The sequence below is a fragment of the Sus scrofa genome, chromosome 8, assembly GCF_054392235.1.
Source record: "Sus scrofa isolate SSC_HxYL_T2T_F1_AM1 chromosome 8, Sscrofa_HxYL_maternal_Yorkshire_Landrace_v2.0, whole genome shotgun sequence".
NCBI lineage: Eukaryota > Metazoa > Chordata > Mammalia > Artiodactyla > Suidae > Sus > Sus scrofa.
The window spans coordinates 64,598,662-64,621,951 of record NC_139390.1 but is presented as its reverse complement, the minus strand read 5'-3'; the positions used below and the strand labels follow the sequence as shown (position 1 = coordinate 64,621,951).

General features: G+C 33.5%; 1 long non-coding RNA gene across 1 annotated transcript in view; it reads right to left on the bottom strand.

Moving 5' to 3' along the window:
- LOC110262009 (uncharacterized) overlaps positions 1 to 23,290 on the bottom strand; it is a 560,710-nt gene that overhangs the window by 41,793 nt on the left and 495,627 nt on the right. The gene's annotated exons all lie outside the window — the stretch shown is intronic.

Below are 23,290 nucleotides of genomic sequence, written 5' to 3'. Positions count from 1 at the left end.
AGTAATATGTTTCTATTTCCTAATGGTGATACTTTCTGGTCACATTATAGGCTACCTAAAGAACACCTAGACTTTGACAGCTGCAGTTCTCCTCTCGGATACATGGGTAACATATGATTAATATGTGTATAAGCAATGGGATGGAAAGTTTCTGTTAAATCTTACAGCAAAACAGTGAGAGGATATTGTGCCAAATGACTGCTGAGGCAAAACCAGAAGACACACAAACACTTTAACAAGAGACATGTTCATACTACTGATTTGCTTTCCTTAAAATATAGCTTTTGCTCTATTAACTCCTGAAATGATTGATACATGCTATATCCCATTCTACTCCACAGCTTGTTTTTTTCCTTGGCTCACATTTTGCTGTTTGCAAATTCCAATTCCCTTATGACTATGCTTCTGTTTGTCTTCCTTAGCATCTCCTTTCATATGAATATAAGCATTCTTCTTTGAATATTTTGCATGGCCAAATATTATCACATAGTTCTTATGAATACTATTCCCCAAGTAGACTTTTTGTCCTAAGTACTTAAATATTCCAACTATCAACTCATTTGCGTCAAAGCCCTGCTGACAAATGCTTTCTTCTTTTCAAAAATATCAGAAATTTGTTTTATTTTTACAAATTTAAAAATTATCAGAGAAAGCCTTCTTCATTTCTTAGCTGTTAAATCTTTAATAACACATTTACTTTCTCAATAAGTAGAAAATCACGAAAATCACATGCATGTTGTATTAAGCAACTGTTTACAAAATGTATATACTCACATAATATAACTTTGTATTTGTTCAAATAGATAATTCCTAGAATATTCTAAGAGGACATGTTGAGCTTCCTAAGAAAGTGAATCATGGGCATTAGTATTAAAAATTTTATAATATGAAGTTAATACTTCTTTTGAATCAAAGATGCTTAAAAATAATTTTAAAATATTGAGTTGTATGCTTTTGAATAAAAATATTAACATATGGAAAGAGGAAATTCAATTTTGGTTTACTAATATTTATCAAAATTGCTCAGTATTTTAAAAATGACTGATCAGTATTTGGTTGCTGAAATCATTAGTTTTTTTGTGAGGGGGATTGTTATCTCAGGGCTCATTTCTTTGATGGGGTTTGAATTGTAACTTGCCATAGAAATGCATTATTTGGCAACCATTCTTATCTTTATAAACATATATTTGTCTGTAATTCAAATTAATGTATGGTCTCTATGGGTTATTTCCTAATTTTAAAAATATTAGTGGTTGCTTTAAAATAACAAAAGATATATCTGCTTTGCGTCTGTAATTAAAATCTTGAAAGTTAGCAGTTTGTGGTGTTCTTAGATGACTTAAATAGGAATATGAACCTTTGTGTTGACACTTTATGAAACACTGAATTGTATAGTATGTGTATATTTTATTTCATGCTTTCAAAATGCAAAATGTCTGTGTTAATAGATAGCCACTGACAGAGTTTCTGTGAAGGCCCATGTGATAATTCAACACGTGAATGTTTGTCAAATATAATATTTACTCTAGATTGTTGCAATTGAGAAGAGAATACAATTTTCCACTTAACTGAATGAGGTTTAACTTTTATTCTTTTCTTAAATATTGCATTTAGTGAAAACTAGTGGAGACCTAATAGGAAAGAAATCTTTTTTGTGTATTCATTTTGTTGCCGACAAGAAGAAATCACTGCAGATACAGGAGACTCATTAGATTATCTTGGCCAGCCATCTGTCTTCATAGAATACATTTAACCTTGTTTTACAGATAGCCAGATGCAACTGCATAAATGAGTGATGAAACTGAGTACATGGGAATAACGGGCCCAAATCTCCATTAACAAGAGTAGTTTTGTACCTATTTGATAAAGACATAATTACACAAATATATTCAATTGAAAAGAATATTTCCAGTTCTAAACATATAAATTTCCAGTCCATTCTACTGCTAAAAATACAGATAGTTGCTTATATAAAATGCAGCACTGAATCTGCAAAAAGGAAATACCCCATACAAGATAACATCATTTGGAAAAAAAAAAAAGTTTCATTTCAGCTGTTTTGTGCTGTTTCTATTTGATTGCTTTACCATCACCTTGAACTCATTATATTTAATTTTATATCACACATTCTGCATCCAAACATACTACTTTTCTATTCATTCATCTATTTAATATATCAATATGTTTTAAGACTGGGAGATATGATTTAAAATTTTATAAAAAATATATATATATATATATATACACACACACACACACACACACACACATATTCCCTCATAAATGGACCCTACAAGAGGGATACTGTTTTATTTCTGGTGTCTAAAAATTCATACTGAGGTGATAAACTTTGGTAAGTTTTTGTCTCTAAAAAATAGATATATCTTGTAATATCTTAAAACACTATATCAATACAGGTTCTGCTAAAAACATAGTTTTTGAAAAAGTAAACAAATATAAAATAGGAAAACAAGATAAACTGAAAGAGAATTCAGCTTGTCACTGAAACTTGAGAATTACTGAAAATAAATCTTGAGACTTCTTATCAATCACATTGAAAAGACATTTAAAAATAGCTTTAAAAGTAATCAGAGACATTTTAAAATAGCTTGAATTATCTTATACTGATAGTGTGATGCAATGGTTGAGTTATTCTGTAGTTCCACTAGGTATTTATTCTGTTCTTGATTTGATTGCATTTCTTTCAGAAAACTAGAATGTCCAAAATCTTTTACTGAACATTATTTTATTATTTTTCCTACATCCTGCATTTCACTTTTATCGATTCAGTGCATCTTGACACTAGGTAAAATTTTAAGTTAAATAAATCAAGCACAGGAAATTAATTCTACTGTAATTAGTGCTCAAACATGACCAAAGAACAGTACAAATCAATTTTTATTAAACAAATGAATTTAGTGTGGGGCAAGCCAATTCATTTATTCATTTGAACACTATAAACTGCTTACTATAAATAGTGCCAATGAACTCTCTTTAATTTTTATCCTACTCAATAATGATTTAAAAAATTTTAAATAGCATTTTTGATCATATCAATTTCATGCTGAGACCAAATGGAAAATTTCTAGCTCAAACTCAAATTGTGCAGATGATATGGATTTATAAGCACATGAAATATTACTCCTTATAACTCTTTATTCACTTCCTGATTTGTTATTATATAACTATTTTCTTCTCTTAGGACACTTGAAGAGCATGTAGCCAGATGATTCCCTTGAAAAACAATGGCTTAACAACTAATGTCTGTGGTGCAAGTATTTATCATAGTCCTAGCTTATATAAAGCTTTACCACTTTATCAATGAAGAAGTCATAGTTCAGTTGCTAAAGAGGAATTTGCCCCTAGGTCCTACAAACATGAATGTGAATAGAATACAAACTCCTTGCATTATATCTATCTAGAGGCCTCAGGTTTTTTTTTAATTTGATAATGTGTAAACCAAAATGTTAGAGTAAAATCTGATTTGTAAAGAGATCCCAAACTAAAACAAGTCAAAGTAGAATGCTAGAAGGCATAGGATATCCTGTACAATGTGTTTATCAAACTGACATATAACTATCAGTATATTATTTTTAAATAAATACTGTATCTATCCAGCCACTGCATTAGTGTAATATAAAATGCAACTCTTTGCCTTCAGTCAAATTTGAAAATTACTTTTTGTTGATTTCTACCTTCAAGTCATGGGAAGATTATTTTGTAAGTGTAGCTGGAGGTAAAGAATATTAAGGTTAAAAAGAAAACGAATATGTCGATTGTTTTATTCCATTGAATAAAATAATTTTTTTTAACTTTGAAAACCATCATGTATAGATATATGAAAACCAAAATGGACTAAAGTCCTAACTCACATTATCCTTATTAACTTTTAAAAATTAAAGCAGAGAACATGATTTAAAAAATTCAAGTTGTTCCTAAAAGTATGAGCAAAACAAGCCCTTGCCCCTTCCATAAAACGAGCATGACAGTTTCCTGAGAATCGTGAATGTATATGTAATTTATTTTTTCACATAATTTTATTTTCAATCAATGATTCTCATCTACCACATACATTACAGAGAGAACCTCCTCAAACACACACTCATAGACAGATGCACATCAATTTCCTGCAAATCATTTGCTTTTAGTTTTCATATTTTAAGAATTTACAGAAGTATCAAAATATTAAGGCTTTATTTAGTTAATAGTATCATTCTTGATGTTTTGACTAATTAGAATCAATTTAAACCCAAAGTATAAATAATTCCCCCAAACATAGGAGGACTGCCAAAAATTTTTATAGTAGAGTAAAATGTTCAGTTATATAAAATTTTCTCTGTTTTTTTAAGTTTATCATTTTCTCTACTCCCTTGGAAGTAACCTTTCTAGCATGGGTCTAAAAATTCCACTACTTTAAAGTTTGCACAACAATCTATTTGTTCTTGTTGCCCTGTTTAACCTCCTAAAACACACAAAAGAATGAGTTTGTGGAGACTTGTTAGTATTTAACCCGGTAATTTGCAATATTATAAAAAGATAAAAATCTAAAAATAATATTTATGAAGCCATTGGAATGTCTCTAATTTATATTCTTTGTTGGTGTATATGTGTATGTCCTTGTGTGTCTGATTTATTCAACTTATGTGGTTCTATACCACATAATATGATGAAATGTCTCAAAGTTTTTCTCATCAATAGTTATTAAACTATTATTTGGGCAAATTGACTTTTGCTCCTTTTCAGTGAGATTCAGACTTAAATTTGCTAGTTTGAGGTCTAATCAATACTGCACTAACTGCTCCATTAATCCTCTCTCACTGCTTTTCTCTCTCATCTTTCCAGAAAACTGTTCACTTTTGTTTCCTCATAGTAGATAATTGATTTTTTAAGGTAATAACTTCAAAAGCTTATCACTGATTTCTTCCTTTCTCTCAAATGCAGAACCCAATCAAGTTTTGACACATAGCACTCACTTCTGATTATCTAAAATGGATTATTCTGTAAACCAACTTAATAAAAGAAACAAAAAAGAAAAGAAAAAAAGCCTTCGCCACTGCAGTTTCCAAATAGGTGTGATTAACAGAGTTTAAAATATTTGATTCCATGAATTGAAACAATTTGGCAATTCCTAAACGAATGCCTTGTGGATAAATTTAAATAATTTCCTTGTGCATTTAAACAACATAGAAAATGATAAAAATGTTTTTGAGCACCTCACATGTCCAAAATTACATTTGTAGAGAAAAATTTTATAAGCTGAAGCTTATAGATTCTGACATGAAAATATTAGAATTTTAAAATTCTAACTGTTGTCTAGGAGTCTAAGCTCTATATTTAGTTCTGACCTGAAATTCATGTGTATAAAACAACTTATTCCTAATGTTTCTATACACAAGAGAAGGGAACACTATTGATTGTTTTGTTTTGCTCCTGTCTCATTTCTAATGATGTTTTATAAATTAGTTCCATCTGCTTAACTACACATCTATTTTATTTTTTAAGCTAATACTTTTCATATAACCTGTTATACATTTTAATGATTACTTATGGATATTATGGTTTATGGATACAAAAATCCCCAGTTATCTGACATTTTGAAAATGCCAATTCTGTACATTGGTAGGAGAATATAAATTATTCTTTAAAAAAAAGGATGTGAAAAGTCTGTCTTTGCATAATTCACTTGCTCAACTTTTATCCCAATGCTGCCCAGAAACCTGGACATATTTGGGTCTACATGGAACCTGTCTCATGATCATGGAGCAGTTCACAGAGCAGTTCTTCACTAAGCACTTAGCTGTAGTAAGTACAGAGGCTTTCTCAGTTAAACTTGGGTGGTCAACCAAAGATCGAAAGGAAGAAAATGGGTAGTGGTGAACGGCTAAGCCATCGCTCTTGAGAGGGGGAGAGGGAGATTTCTGATTTACTGTATTTGCTGATTTCTATGGTGTAAAGCCTCCTACCATGGCCAATTTCAATCTGTCAAGAGTTTAAGAGCTGCTTGAAATTCTCAAAAATGGATAGTCAGATATTGTGAGCCAGTGAAAACCAGTTTCAGCACATCACTTGATAGGGGATCACCCACTGTCAGTATTCCTTAAAATGAAAATATATTTTATTTGAAAACTTATTAAGAACATAATTCCTCATAAACCTTTTGTGTGTCTACACGCATGTGTATACACACTCGTACACACACTCACACACATCGACAAGTTTCCCTGATTCTCTTCAGCTGCATCACTGAAGAAGTATACTCTACACTGTTCTGGAATATGCTGTCACCTGAAGAAAGATCAAATATATGGCAACTGTTTTTAGCAGCCCTTTATCAAGCTATCCACAAAGTAATAAAGGTCCGCTTTCCTGGTCTGTCTTGCTTATGTATGCATATTAGATGCTTATTAGCTGCATTTAAGTTCCTAATAATTTTTATATAGATAAAATTAGTAATAATGTAATAAAAATCACTATTTTAAATATGTGGGACACTGAGTATATTCATAATTATACTCATAATCAAACATCACCTGCCAATATGATAAACAATTCAATTAATAACATGAATAATCTGGATGAATAAAAGATACATTTCTTATCTCTCAACTAATTTTACTTCCAGCATTTTATTTCATGTGAATAAACACTTATTCTTGTATGAAAAAGCTAGTCCTCAACTATTCCCAGGAGGCCTAAAACAAGGTTACTTAAGGATAGAGCTTAGTAGCAGTTCTTAATCTTGTCTAGGAAGTCACAGATTCAAGAAACCTCTGTGAACTTCTCAGTACAAACATGGATGTTTCTGGAACCACGAAATAAATAGAAAAATTGTAAAAATGGCTGTCTAATCCAATGAAGGGTTTAAAAAATGACAGAACCCCCGTCTAGCCTATACCACAGTGTTATCACCTATTCTACTCAATACCGGTGGGTCCAGATGAAAAACTGAATTTTCCTTTCCTCCTAAGTAATACTTTTAAGTAGATTTAACACAATAATGTTAAAATTTAGAGTGTGTAGAGGTGGAAAAAAAAATAATGGGTTAAAAGTTAACTTTTAAAAATACATTTTCACACATTTACACTTTACACAAATATCACTGCATTCAGTTGGTTCCTGAAGGACTTAATAGCTGAAGAGTTAACAATCTGTTCTAAACATTGAAATTATGAAGGCTGCTATTTTCTAATTTGGATTTGCTGATTAGTCTATTTCAACGAAATCAGCCAATCTTTAAATTTACCATGAAGAATTATTCCATTTCCAATGTTTCATCTCTATTTCTATTTCTCCTTTCATCACCATGTTCTACTTAAAATTCTAAGTAAACTACCCTCTGTGTTTCTGGGACTGACAATGTAATTTAATCTATAAGAAATAAATGAAGAAGTTTCTGGTTTTATTTATGACATGCAAAGATTTTGAAAGTTGTTGTTCCTGTCCTTAAAACAAGAAAAATATGTAGCAACTGAGTATCAATGACATTTTGAACCTATCAGAGAACTGAAGATTTGCAGCAAACTGATACCCACAGAAACTGGAGAGACAGTCATATCCAGAGACAGAAATTATAAGGCACAACAAAAAGCAAGAAAAAAACATCAAAAAGATAAAGTCATCTATAGCACCAGACTTAGATATGACCCTGATGAAATTATTAGGCAAGTAATTTCTAAATTAATACAAATGAACTTATTTACAGAATAGAAACAGACTCATAGACTTTGGAAACAAATGTATGGTTACCAAAGGGGACAGGTTGGGGTAGGGGATGGGCTGGGGGTTTGGGATTGGCATATGCACACTGTGGTATATAGAATAATTGGCCAACTTAGACTTGCTATATAGCACGGGGACCTCTCCCCAAATTCTGTGATAATCTCTATGAGAAATGAATCTGAAAAAACAGTATGTATATGACTTAATTTGTTGTACTGCAGAAATGATTACAATATTGTAAATCAACTATACGTTAATAAATCTTCCAGAAATGAAAAAAACTAAAAAAAAAAAAAATCAGATTACATCACTCCCCAGGGGAAAATAGAAAATAACTCTAAATAATACAAGATTCTGTATGGAAAAATATTAGTTTCATCAGACCTGGTTGCTCACACTGCACATGTCCAAGAAAAGCCTGTTTGGAATTGGCCCTTGACTGGGAGACATATCAGCTTTGACCTCAGCTTCCTTGGACTACTCTGCCTGCTAAGAGAGGTTTTGGATGCCTAAGGCTTTGGGCCAAGTGGTATCAGTTTGGGCCAAGTGGTATCAGTTTGATCAAATTGTTAATAGTTTAATAGTAAATATGGTAACTGACTATTTTTGTTCTCAAAGACTAGAGTCTGCAGTCATTCACACAGGTGCTGATTGTCTACGTGCTGATCTGCAATAAATAACCCCAACACTAAGGCTTGAGTGAGCTCTGTATTTAGCAACACTTTGTGTATTTTACATATCATTGCAGGACAATTAAGCAACTCCACTGGAACCTAGTGCCTGGTTTCTTTTTCCTGGATTTTTCCCCAAATTCCCTTTCCCTTTGTGATGTTAATATGTATTCTTTCACTGTAATAAATAATGATTATGCATATATGAATTTTTCTAGGTTCTGTGAGTCCTTTAAGCCAATCATAAAATCTGAGGTGATCTTAGGAATCTCACCACAATCTTTCATGGAGAAAGTAGACAACATGCAAAATTAGATGAGTAATGTCAGCATAGAGATGAAAGCTATGACATTAATAAAAAAAAATATCTGGAAGCAAAAAGCAAAGTAGTAGACATGAAGAATGTCTTTGACAGGTTCATCAGTAGACCTGAGTCAAATGAGAAAAAAAAAATGAGTGCGTATTATAATAGGTCAATATTAGTGCCCCAAATTAAAATGCAAAGAGGAAAAAAAACCAGAATCTAAATATGGAACAGCATATCCAAGAAATTTAGGACAATATCCAAAATTGAAATCTTTACATATAAGAATACCAGGGGAAGTAAGAGAAGTATTTGAAGAAATAAATAGACTGAGTATAATTAAGTTTTCAAAAATTGGACAGGCATGAAGTATCTCTAAATTTCTTATAGTTGAGAAATAATGTAAAAAAGATATTAAAACAGTATTAATGCTTTCACTTCTGAGGATGTATGAGGGACATGCAGGTAATTGAGTGTGGCTACTCTACATATATTTTTGCATATAGGAAATTGACTTCAATGCACAATTTCCTTTTAAAAATGCATGGAGGTTTTCTCTCATATGTTCTCATGCATACCTATTTATGTAAATTATCCTATAATCTGAAAACTTTACAAAATTAGCTCATATTAAAATTAGAACATGGATGATACTTGGGAATACACAACAAAAATGAAGATGAAGTTGTCCCAGCTAGACATTGGTTTCTGGATTGTAGGATCTGTAACTTACATTTTTGTATTTTTAAGTGCTTCATACAAAGTTCAGAGTGATTTAGAAATTCAAAAATGTTAGAGAAGATAGTGAAATGTCTTTTTACATGAAAGACTCCAGAAGCAATAAAAGATTTAGGTTTCAGGAGCATGATTCCAAATCATCTAATCTTAATCTAATCTAATCTTAATCTAATAAATCACTTATCTTAGCCATAAATAGGAAGGTAAATTTTAAGTGTCAGTATGCCTCAATATTGTGCCTGAATTGTTTCATCTGATGAGAATTTGGTGTCAGCAAAAATTTGATTAGATGTTGATAGTCTACCTCAAACAAAGTATTTCTGCAAGTAATGTTTCTCCATGTATTAGCTCAATAGAACTCAGAAGTCAAGAAGAGCAACATGACTCTGGGATTAGACAAATTTCCTATAGTATCAGGAGAATAGTTTAGATCCAAATTTTATCAATGTATATATCGCTAACAATAATTTAATATAATGATTTTTATACTGTAGTTTTGTATTGGAACTGAGCAGAACCCTTCAGGGCTTCCTACCACCCCAAGTGTACAATGGAGCAGTTAATGATTAGGACAATAGAGTCAGAGATTCAGTGCATCTGATGACATTCCAGAGTTGTTTTACAGATACTATATCTGCCATTAGAGAAAAAGAGCATAATGATAACACTGTAGCCAGGACATAAGCTGCTCCATCTTGAGCAATACTGCATATATGGCTAGCATGATTCAAAAGAACTGGCCTCAAGAGAATGAGATTAACATTTTTGCTCATAATAAGCTATATTTTTGTGGGTATCAAAATAATTATAGCTTGCATTGTGTGTGTGTATATATATATATATATATATGTATATATATATATGCAAGTAAAATTTTTCAGCAAGTATAGATCAATGGAACTGGATAGAAAAGGCCAAAAATAAACCCACACACCTATGGTCAACTAATCTATCAGAAAGGAGGCAAGAATATAAATGGAGAAAAGACAGTCTCTTCAACAAGTGATATGGGGAAAACTGGACATGCAAGCTACATGCAAAAAAAAAGACAGTAGGACACTATCCAACACCATACACAAAAATAAACTCAAATACAAGACTGGATACTATAAAACTCTTACAGAAAACATAAGCCATACACTCGTTGACATAAACTGCAGCAATATTTTGTGAGATCCACCTCCTAGAGTAATTAAAATAAAAACAAAAATAAATGAATGGGATATAATTAAACTTAAAAGGTTTTGCACAGCAAAGAAAAAAAACATATACAAAACAAGAAGACAACCCAGAGAATGGGAAAGAAAAATCTTTGCAAATAAAGCAACTGACAAGGGGTTAATCTCCAAAATATGCAAATACCTCCTGTAGCTCAAAATCAAAAAAGCAAACAACTCATTTGAAAAACGGGCAGAAGATCTAAGTAGACATTTCTCCAAAAAAGACATACATATGGACAAAAAAAAAACACATGACAAGATGCCAAACATCACTAGTTATTAGAGAAATGCAAATCATAACTAGTGAGTTACCACCTTACACCAGCCAGAATGGCTAACGCCAAAAACACTGCAAATAATAAATGCTGGAGAGGGTGCAGAGAAAGGGAACCCTCTTAGACTGTTTTTGGGAATGTAAACTGGTGCAACCACCATGGAAAACAGAATGGAGTTTCCTCAAAAACTGGAAATAGAACTACCTATGATCCAGCAATCCCACTCCTGGACATCTAGCCAGAGGAAACCATAATTCAAAAATATACAGGCACTGCAACATTCATTGGAGCACTGTTTACAATAGCCAAGACATAGAAGCAACCTAAATGTCCATAAACTGATGATTGGATATGGAAGGCGTGGTATATACATACAATGGAATATTAGTCAGCCATAAAAATGAATGAAATAATGCCATTTACAGCAACATGGATGGACCTAGAGATTATAATACTAAGTGAAGTTAGACAGTGAAAGACAAACATAATATGATATCACTTACATGTGGAATCAAAAAAAGGATAAATTTAACTTATTTGTAGAATAGAAACAGACACACACTTTGAAAACTTATGATTACCAAGCTATATGTGGAAACACTAACAAAGCAGGGACAGGTAGAGGAGAGATGGACAGGGGATTTGGGACTGGTATGTATACACTGTGGAATGGCTGGCCAGTGGGAACCTGCTGTGTAGCACAGAGAACTCTACCATATATTCTATGATAATCTATGTGGGAAAAGAATCTGAAAGATATTAGATGTGTATACGTGTAATACAGAATCATTTTGGTTTGTAAAGGAGAAATGATCATGACATTGTTGATCTACTATACTTCAATAAAACTTTAAAAAATGAAAAAAAAATTGTCATCAAAGAGATGTTACAGATTCATGTTGACATTTTTTACCCAGAGAATATAGTGCCCTATGTCAGCAAGAAGTTGTAGAAGGTAGACCTCTGTCTCTAGACCCATAGAAATGCAATGACATTTTACAGTAGGGAATTGAAAGCAGTTTTTTGCCCTTTTCCATTACCCTCTCACCTTAAAAGAACCTAACTATAGAAATGATATCATGAAGCAATTGAAACTAACTTCCTACTTATGCTCTCCTGAATGCACACCATGCCTTGTCTGATCTGTTGATTCTTTTCCTAGATACAAAGTAAGAATGAAGAATTAAGCAGTTAAAAATGATTAGCTCCCTACACTCAACAGCCTCTCTAAGCAATCCTGCAGCCAGATTATCCAGGTAAGATAACACCTGAAGAATCAGCCAGTCTACAGTCAAGGGAGAAGGATGGAAACCCAACCTCCTGACTCAAAGATTCTCTGAATTCTTTCCCTCCCCAACCCATTTTCCCTTTAAAAACTGTCATGGTTGAGCAGAATCTTTGGAGTTGGTCTCTGGACACGAGTCCACCATCTCCCCAGATTGCTGGCACCTTTCCTTTCTAATGACACCTGCCTCTAAAATTATTGGCTTATGAGATGTGAGTGGCTGAACTTGGGTAGATGCTTAGATAGATGGGTTTTCTGGATCTTAGTCTCAACTATTATGAAATTTACTTAAAGAATAAACTCAAAAAAAAAAGAATAAATGTACTGCTACAGTATGAGTAATAGTATATATTAAAAAAATTGCTTATTTGAGGCAACTAAAGAAGGGGAAGGTATTCATAAGGGAGAGAAGGGGCATGCATAGAGCATAAAAGAAAAAATATAAAATTGGGTGATGGAAAGTTCTAATAAATATTGACCTATGTAGTCTTAGAAAGTGGAATAAAGATGTTCTAATCATCATTCAAAATAAATCAATACACAAGTAAATCCTGGCATGCCTACAATAACTTTCCCGGTATTACATCTTTTTTTTTTTTTCTTTCTTTTTTATTTTTTGCTTTTTAAGGCCACACTCATGGCATATGGAAGTTCCCAGACTAGGGGTTAAATTGGAGCCACAGCTGCTGACCTACACCACAGGCACTACAACACAGGATACCAGCTGCATCTGCAACCTACACCACAGCTCTCGGCAATGCCAGATTCCCAACCCACTGAGCAAGGGTAGGGATCAGGATCAAACACAACGGTAACTCTCTAGGTATTATATCTTAAACTGTATGTGGGAACACTCCAAAACAGTCTGAGAACAGTTTTGGTTAATCTGTAGAGCTCAGAAATCAAGATATTTAGTAGTTTAGAATCCAAATTTAATGAATGTGTGTGTGTGATATTTTTATATACAAATGTGTTTAAATATTGGAATTTTAAAACAGTGCATACATTTGTAATTCAAGAGCAAATGCATATACAGCTTTTGCTTTTCTTTTTTACTCATTTGACTTCATTAAAATTATTAATATTATTTTCTTTGGCTGCACCTGTGCCATATAGCCAGGGATGCCTTTGCCACAGCTGTGGCAATGCTGTATGTATCCTTAACCCACCCTGTCACAGTGCAACTCCAAAATTATTTTAAATCTTCACTTTTCAAAACTACCTTATGGTCAATTATACAGCTGTATGCTACAATTGTGGAATATCTATTTCATTTCCCCTTGTCAATTACTAATACATTTGCAATAAGCATCATTTCATACACTGATAAAAACATTTTTTTCTTCCCTTTAGGAACAGCTCCTGGAAATGGAATTACTGGGTCAGGTGTACAGCTACCATAAAGGCGCACCACATATAATAAAAAGTTACTTTCTAAATGTATTGATATTTATGGTACTTTGAAATTGAAATGGTATGCACTCCAAAGAAAAAAGCATGATACAATGTTTCCTAAAATATCAGATGCAGGAGAGGGATAAAGGGAATGTTCTAGAGGGAAAGTCAGTGGTTCCCATCAGTCCATGTCACAGGGACATGAGTGCAGGGGAATCTCAGAGCCTGCCATTGGATGGAAAGACAGGAGAATGGTGCTTTTTTACCCAGTTTTGAGGTCTTGAGCTTTCTTCATATGTCTCTTGACATTTACACAAATCATTACACATATGCGTTGAGTCTTTCTTGGCTCCTTACAGTAATTACAGTGCCTGTAATTTTCCTCTTATTTTTTCTCCCATGCATTATTTTGAAATTTTATATTGCTTCTTGGTCAATGCTATTGTAATGTGAATCCTTTCTAAATTGTATAGAATAATTTCACTTGCTGAAAAAAAATGCAAAAGGAATTTAAGGTTTTAGAAAGAGATTATCTGTGTACGACAATTATACATGGTAAATGTACAAATTTAGCATGAAAAGGTACTTTCTATACTCAAATTGCCCTTCATTTCATTTAAGTATTTCTGTTATCCACCCTTGAATAGCATTTAGTGATTTAAAGTTGATGCAGACCTTTTGTATTGCATATACATAAAAAGGAGGCCCATTAGAAATAATGCTTTGTTCAAGTGATGTTTTTTCTCCAGTACTACACCATTTATTTGAACCTGTCCTCTTAGTAAAATACTTTCACCTGGAAAATTAAAAAAAAAAGATCACTGAATCCAAACCTCCACATGCTTCTCCTTCATTTTATCATTCTTTAATAAATTATCCAGACTGTAGCCAGAGTAATATTTTTAAATATTATATTTAAGAATGTGGTCCTTCTGATTAAAAGATTTCTGGGGCTTTACAATACATAGACAAAGGACAGACATGTTAATGTGATTTAAAAGCCCTGAAAATCAGGACTTTTCCTATTATCCAAGCTTCTTTTCTCTTTAATTATCCTTTAGCCCTACCTACACAACCCCCTCTACCGTCATGGCATAATACATATTACATACTATTTTCCATCCAGACACATTATCCATTCTTGTGAGACACTGCTTTTCTAACTTTCTCAAATAATTTGTTTAGAGAGTGTAGTGTTCTACAAGTTATTTATGTCGAAACTGCTCACCTCTTTATATGGCTAAATCCTCAACTTTTGGATTTAGTTTAGATGCCAGTACCATAAGGTATAATAAATTGATCCTACATTTTTTGCATAAAACACTTCCCTATGAAGTCATAACTCTGTATTTATTTCATCATGTAATGATCACACTATATTGAAATTGCACAGTATATAAACCCTTAGACTGAAGTCTATTGACGGTAAAACCGAGCAGGGCCCCATGGGGCTCCTGGGCACAAGAGCCTTTCTGTGTACCCCATTTCTTATTTTTAGGAAATGGGACTCACTCAGCCTCCATGGCCTTCCCTAAGTTCCAAGGGGCAAGTTCAGACAGTTGCTGATCAGGGAAGAGAGGGGATGCAGAGACCAAGGAGGAAGAGCCTTGGGGCAGGATCCTGGTTCCCCCTCAAGGGATATACATAATGATGCAGGCATTTTATATACCTAAGAGAAAAGTTATATTCCTTATGCTTCTTTTAGAAATGAATACTTTAAAATTGAATAGCTTAGAGTCCTTCCTTGTCCTTCTTCCTGGCTTCACTGCACCCTAAACTCAATCATCCAGAAGATAGATTAGGCAGCCTGAGCGTAATTGCCTGTGGGTTAAAGAGTATTAGCACATGATGTTTTTCAGAAACTTTCCTAGTTTGTTCTAATCTCTGATCAATATGCACTTTCTGCAAGTACTGTTACTCTAGGCAATAACCCAGAAGATCACCACCGTGATCATGCCAAGATCTGACACTAGCTTCGATGACTAAGATTCTCCCTGCAAAAGAGTAATGCATGTTTGCCTCAATCCTGATTCCTATCTGAAAACCTTTTTTTCTCCTTTTTATTATAAAACTCCCAGCCATTCTTCCCAATGTAAGGCACAGTCTTTAAGACATGAACCTGCTGTGGCGTCCTTTGCCTGGCAAAGCAATAAAAGCTATCTTTTTCTCCTTCATTCAAAACTCTATCTCTACATTTCTATTTGGCACTAGTGGACAGAGGCCAAGTTTCTGCAACAATGGCAGAGGTAGCATCTATAATTATTTACTAGTCTATCCAGTGTGCTAACACTGTTTGGCATGTATTACACTCTATACAAGTATTTGTTTAATGGACAAATGAAGCAATGAGAACATGAAGAGCTTAGACCTTTTAACTTGGAATTTATAAGACTAAAGTGTTGAGATTTGCAAATTCAAATTACCACATGACCAAAAAATGTATTACTCATTTTACTACACAGTTGACACTGACATAAGATGTTAAGGAGTAGAATTTGGATACATTTTTTGAAAAATTCTTTCTTACAGAGACAATGATGAAAACCCTTAGTTTCCGCATAGAGAATTGATTCTATTCTTCTATTCTTATGTTTGTTCCAACCGTTTCTTTTTTTCTTTTTAGGGCCACACCTATGGCATATGGAGGCTCGGAGCTTAGGGACTGAATCAGAGCTGTAACCACCCACTGGCACATGACACAGCCACAGAAATGCCAAATCCAAGCCACGTCTCTGACCTACACCACAGCTCACAGCAACACCAGATGCTTAACCCACTAAGCGAGGCCAGGGATCAAACCTGCATCCTTATGGATACTAGTCAGATTTGTTTCCTCTGAGCCATGACAGGAACTCCTGTTCCTGCTTATCCTTGATTTCTCTGTATTCACAGGTCTTTTGTGAGATGAAAATGGACATCAGGTTGGGCAGCAACATGGAGACTGTTCCTCTTACTGTTTCAAAAGTTGAGGTTTTTTTATTTGCCCACTTTTGGAATGGTTTTCAATAGCAATGCAGCAGAATAGTAAAACTTATTGAAAGTATTTCCTGGCCAGCTACTGTTGCACTTCTTCCCTTGTTTCTAAGTTACTGTGGAATTCTCAATGTAGGGTATGTAGAAGGTGCTTAAGGATTACTGACAAAATAATATGATCAAAATGTAGCTAGGATATTGTTTATGAGAAAGCTCAATGTTCCATCTCAATCCTTTATTGTTAAATTTCAATCCTTTAAATGTAAGTTCATTTATTCATAAATTTATTCATTCAGTAAATGTATATTGAGCTTTAAGTATTAAATACCATAATTGTGCTAATCTCCTTCATTCCATGGAATCAAAGTAATCTTTTAAAATTAACTTGCCCTACTTACGTTACTACCTAAAATCCCTCAGGGTTTTCCCATTTTTAGAGAGATATTCAAAATATTTACAATCTTGTATAATGTTCTGAATGTTCTGAAGTCTGCAAAACTCTCCAACACATATTATTGTTCTTATTATTCTTCCTTGACTCAGTATGCTCTAGAAATACTTCCCTTCTATTTTTCAAAACAGACCAGTATTTTCCCCTTTCTTGACAAATTACCCATACTATTTACCTGGAATAATTTGTTCCTTTTTTTAAAATAGTTGATCAAATTTTATCTTTCACATTTCTTCCAAAATTGTATCATTTAAGCCATTCTTAACAACCCAAACTAGAAATGTCCAACCTAATTTATTATCTATTTTATTATCCATGTATTTCTTCATTGAATTCATCTATACCTCTGTTTTCCTTCTTGATTTACTTTTAGTCTATGTTCCTGAAGTATGTAAGCTCTACAATGGTAGGGTATTTGTTTCTCTATATCTCCAGATACTAGAAAAGCGATGGAGAAATTAATAAGTAGATGACAAAATGATAGGTTATATCCATATGCAATATCCTTCTTTCACGGGAATCTCTCCAGAAGTACTTTCATTGAGAATTTCCAAAGTAAGACAGAATGCTCATCTACTCCATTGCAAGGTTATAACACAGATCAACAAGCCTGCTGGCCTCCAGAGCCACGTGACTCAAGTTGAGCATCTAGGTCTTATTCTAATAACTATCAGCTGCCGAGGCATTTCCAAGTATCACCTACAAAACATTCCTTATTCAATATCCTTCCTTCTCATATGCCCTTAAATGTTATAAGGAAAGCCTTCAAAGATACTCATATAATCAGAACTTTCAGGCTATGTTTTTATCACTATATTTTCTTTAGTTCAGTCTTTAACCTCATGGATGCCAAATGACTACTCTTCTACTTTCATGAAATGTTTTGTACATTCTCCCGGGGTGGGGGTGGAAGCTGAGAAATAGATATTGAAAATGAGAACTTCTACTCATCCACAAATTTTCCCCTATAAAAACCCAAATCCCAAAATCACAGTTTGTAAAGAAATCTTTTTTGCTAGTGACAGAGCTACCTTTGATTATTCTATTCATCACTTCCTTAGTGCAAAACTTCTCAGTGCTGGAGCCTTGTTTCTTCCACAGTGACAAAATAGATGTTGCTGGAATCTATGGAAAATTGGGTCAGTAAATCAGAAAACACTGATCTGTTTTAAACAAAGATCAAGTTTTAAGTCCTTTTAGTCCCTTTAACTCCTCAGGCTAAAATGTGTGAATCACAGTTGATGAGAAATCTGACTTCTTTCCTCACTTTTGATACCACTATGCCCTCCTGGATTTTTATCAAACCTATCCTTTAATGAACTCTTTACTAAGTCTAAAAAGAGAACTTTCCACCAAATATCGTTACTCAGTGACTAACAGAATATATATTACAGTGAAATAGAACCAAGGGACTCTCATGCTCTTCCCTTGAGAGCTCTCATGCTCTTTCTCAATCTGTCTTTCCAGAATAGATATACATAGGGAGATAAAGAGAGATAGATGGATATAGACTTATCTATATAGTGCATATATATGTGTATATATCTCACATCTCTCTCTCTCTCTCTCTATATATATATATATATATATATGGTATAGATATGAAGAGAAAGAAAGGTTATATATCTACATAATATCTACCTACTACCATTTATAAATGTAGAGATGGAGAAATTTATTATAAGAAATTGGCTCACATGCTTTGGAGGCTGAGGAGCCCCAATCTGCAGTCAGCAGCAGCAACCCCAAGAGCTGATGATACAGTTCACATCTGATTCCGAAAGGCTGCAAAGTATGAGAGCTGATGGTATGAGTTCCAAGTTCAAGTCTGTAATGAACAAGAAGACAGGTGTCCCAGCTCAAAGACAGCTGGAGACGAAGTCCTCCTTTCCTCCACTTTTCACTCCATTTAGGCCTTCAACAAACTGGTTGAGGTCCTCCCACATTGGGGAGAGCAATTTGCTTCAGTCTACCAAATCAAATATGAATCTCACCCAGAAACAACCTCCCAGACACATACAGAATAATGTTTAAACAAATACCTGAGTCCTCTGTGGCCCAGTCAAGTGAACACATAAAACTAATCATCACAAGAAGGATTTGGAAATTGGGATTGCACAGAGTGACCTACTGAATGTGATAAGCCATAACCTGTATTAGCAGACAATTTATAGAGATAAGCAACAATTATGGGGTTCTCTAGATAAGCATATCCTGGTGCAAATTAATTATTTGGAATATAAACATAAGGGTGTTGGAAATAAAATGGACAAATACAGGAGGGAAAGAATAAAAGCTTTTTAGACAGGAAAAAATCTAAGGCTGGCTCTGGCAAGAGTTTTTATTTTCCAAAAGCCACAGAAAGGAAGGGTTTTTTTGGTCTCAGATTTAACAGATTTTCTAGTTTTCTTCTGTTTAGATACTAAAATCTTAATCTTCTCAGTGAAGCATTCATTGAATTAAATGCTCAACTGAGACATATATATTTGTATATATCACATTTATTTCATATACATTTCACATATATTTTCCTCATAAAATCAATATGATTTAGTTGTAAATCAAAAAGATTTCTTCCTTTTAAAGTTTTAGTTTTTGTATTTTTTATATTTTATTGGAGTGTAATTGACTTATAATGTGTTAATTTCAGGTGTACAGCAAAGTGAATCAGTTATACATATGCATATATATCCATTCTTTCTTCCCAAATAGGTTATTATAAACTATCGAGCAGATTTCCTGGGCCATACAGTATATTCTTGTTAATTACCTATTTTTTACAGTAGTATACACATATATATGCTTTCCCCATCCTCCTAATTCTCCCCCCTCCCCATAGTTTCCCCTATGGTAACCATAAGTCTGATTTTGGAATCTGTGAGTTTGTTTCTGTTTTATAAATGTTACTTTTATCATTTTTATTAGATACCACATATAAGTGATGCCATATGATATTTGCCTTTCTCTGTCTGACTTACTTAACTTTGTATGATGGTACAGCCACTATGAGGAGGATGGTATAGAGATTGTTTAAAAAGCTAAATATATGAGCTCAATTAAATATATAAACTTTTCAAATTTAAAGTAAATCTGATTTTAAAATGAATCTGTAATTGCAGTTTGTTCATTTAAGAACATTCCTAGGGCATGTAATATACGCCAAGAACTGGGAATAAGGGACATTGTTGATCAAATATTTAATAGTGGCACATCTTGCTTTAGTTTTCAAGGTAAGATAAAAATATTAAAATACTGCTGATGAGTCAGTAAATTACTTGATCACTCTCCCTCTTTCTCTCTCTCAGCTAATGAGCATTTAGCTGGAAATGGTTCTATTACTAGATACACTTCCTTCTAAGGTTTTGAAACATTGTTTCCTTTTTTCCTCTGCTTGCTGACTGAGAGAAGAGTAGAAAAATTGAAAATCATTTTTGAAAAGTCCATATTTGAAATGATTTTCTCTGGATCCCTAATACACATTTTCTTGAAATCTCACAGATAGCATTTTGTAAGTCATCCAGACCACAGTTACGAACACAGAGAGTTTCATGAAAAGTTTATGTCAGACAATTCAGGAAGATTATTCAATTCAACCTAATTAGTCGTTTAGCAGATTGATGCATGGGTAAAGGTTTAGGGACGCTTTATATCCTACCCATTATGTCTTTTCTAGGTCAAGGTTTTATAACATATTCCAACCATAGACCCTTCCCTTTGGTGGCTGTCAGGGAAAGCCTATGGAAATCTCAGCATACTGTTTCTAAACATACTGAAAATGATACAAAGGGACTATAAGGGAAAAATATATTTAAATACAGAAATATGGGGAAAATCAGTGGTATATTTATTGTGGATGCCAGGATGGTACCCCACTCAGATCTCTCCATTCAATACACACAATGGCTTGACTTAGGGGAATTAACACTTCTGGACAACCCCACCCAGCAGGGGATTCCTCCAACAATGATCCTTGCACTGCGGCTTCTCATGGATCTTTGCATGGCTAAGACTTTCTTAGAGGTGCCCTGCAGCCTGAGGCTCTCCCGATCATCCCTCCTTCTTTTCCTGTCTCCTTTCTCAGGTTTTGGATCAGCATCACCATCAACGCTGCCTGATCTTCTCCTTCTGATTCTCATCCTTTACAGGCATTTCCCTCAACATTTTTTGTTTTTCTCCTTTTTTCTTTTGTTATCTGCCATCAGGAGAACTCAATCTGATCTATTTACACACAACTTATAAATTATTTTGAAGAGAATTATTTTTACTTTTGAAGGGAATTATTTTTATAAATTCCAAAGCAAGAACTATAGCATCTGATGCATTAACTCATCAATAACTAATTAATAACTTGTTATGTTATTAACTTAGTCACCAAAATAATCTAGAGTTTTAAATTAAAATAATGATGAGCCTAAATTTATTTCAAAGTTTCATCAATATGCTCAGAAAAAGATCCATAAATGTTATTGTTGGAAAAATTCCAGTAATGCTATGTTACATTCCAGGTATGGTATGTTATTGCACAGGTACACAGTTGACGGAAATGCTACATTTTAGTACAAGGACAATAAAAATATAGATATATTTTTCCCAACTGATTTTTTAGGTATGCTGATTACCATCATGAGACGTTTAAGGACTCTAGAAAAAGAAACTCTCCATTATGCAAGGGGCTTTGAACATTGGAAAGAAGTAATGATCAGTCTTATGTCAAAGCTTCTTTCACTTGAATTGTTGGCCCCAAAATATTGCCTATAGATATGCTGCAAAAATTCACACTTGACTTTTTCTTATGTTACTTCTTTATGACAAATAATTTGTGTGTGTGTGTGTGTGTGTGGCAAAATAGAGGAATATTCACCTACAACTATCTCTAACTTTTAGCACAAATGCCATTGTTCTCATTTGGGAATTTATAAAAATAATTATCTTCAAAAATAATTTATAAGTTGTGTGTAAATGCATAGAATCATTTACTAAATTGCTATTTTCTCACTCTAATCCTCTACTTAAATACAACCTGGTTGTTTATTCTTCTAAGACATACACATATGAACACCCCAAATCCTCTGCTATCTCTTCAATTTCAGGGATTATGCTCACACTTGTCCCTTTTCAGATAGGAACCTGAGAATTAGTGTATATTCAGTAATTTCCCAGAGAACAGTCATGACTATAGCAATTTCTTTTCAAAAGGATCCATGGAGAGAGTAAAAATCAATCTGCAATTTGCTTTTTGTAAAAGGGTGAATAATTAAATTGCATGGTTTCTAATGTTTTCACATTTTATTAAGTAGAACCTAAGTGTTGACTGAGAGGTGACCTCAGATCAACCAAAGTGGACATTCAGAAGAAAAATCAAAATTACATTGCACAGAGCTCTTATTTCTCACTTTTTCCTCATTGCTTCCATAAACTTAGCACCTAGGGTTTCATTCCCATTATTCATATTTAACACCTTAAATCTGAACCTTAGCTCTTCAAATTAGTAATGCTTATATTTTCTTTTAAGATGATTACAACATCCTTACAGTTACTTGAAAATCCAAACTCAAATTCATCTCTATTTCTACTTGGCAACTCATAAAGATGTACCATATGTTCAGTCTCCATTAGGAACCAACATGAAATCATCAGCTTCTGACTTGTCTTATCTGATCACAGAATCTTCTTATCTGTATGCATCACTCTCCTACTGAAACTTCAAGTCATTCTAAGCTTCAGCCCCTCGACTTCATTTTAACTTTTTAGTCAATCTTTCTCCTGACTTATCTTACCACTTTGGTCTACTTATGTTTCAATTATTTCCTCTCTAGAAATCTTGACCCTATCAGAGCTCATTAAATGTTCTTTTTCAATGTTCCATCAGGTAGCATTCAATTGGTTCATATCACTGGACACAAGCATGCTTCTCTGAAGATTCATAAAATTCATGCTATCTAATATTCACTAAGATTGCACTTCTGAAGGTGTCTTGACTGATAAACTAAAGACTTCTAAATATCCCTGGAAAGCAACGAGGATCAGGAACACTTTTGAGCAGGATGAAGCTGTGATAGAATCAATAACTTTTCATGTGTACATTAAAGATTGAAACAGAGAGAAAAGGTGTTAGAACAGTCAAGGAAATAAATTTGGCATCTGCTGTAATAGCCCAGAAATTATTGTCATTTTTTAAATTACAGTCTAGGTATAGAAAGCAATATTTTTCTGATTATATCTTCTGGAGAAGATATCATTAGCTCTCCTAGGAGTTCAA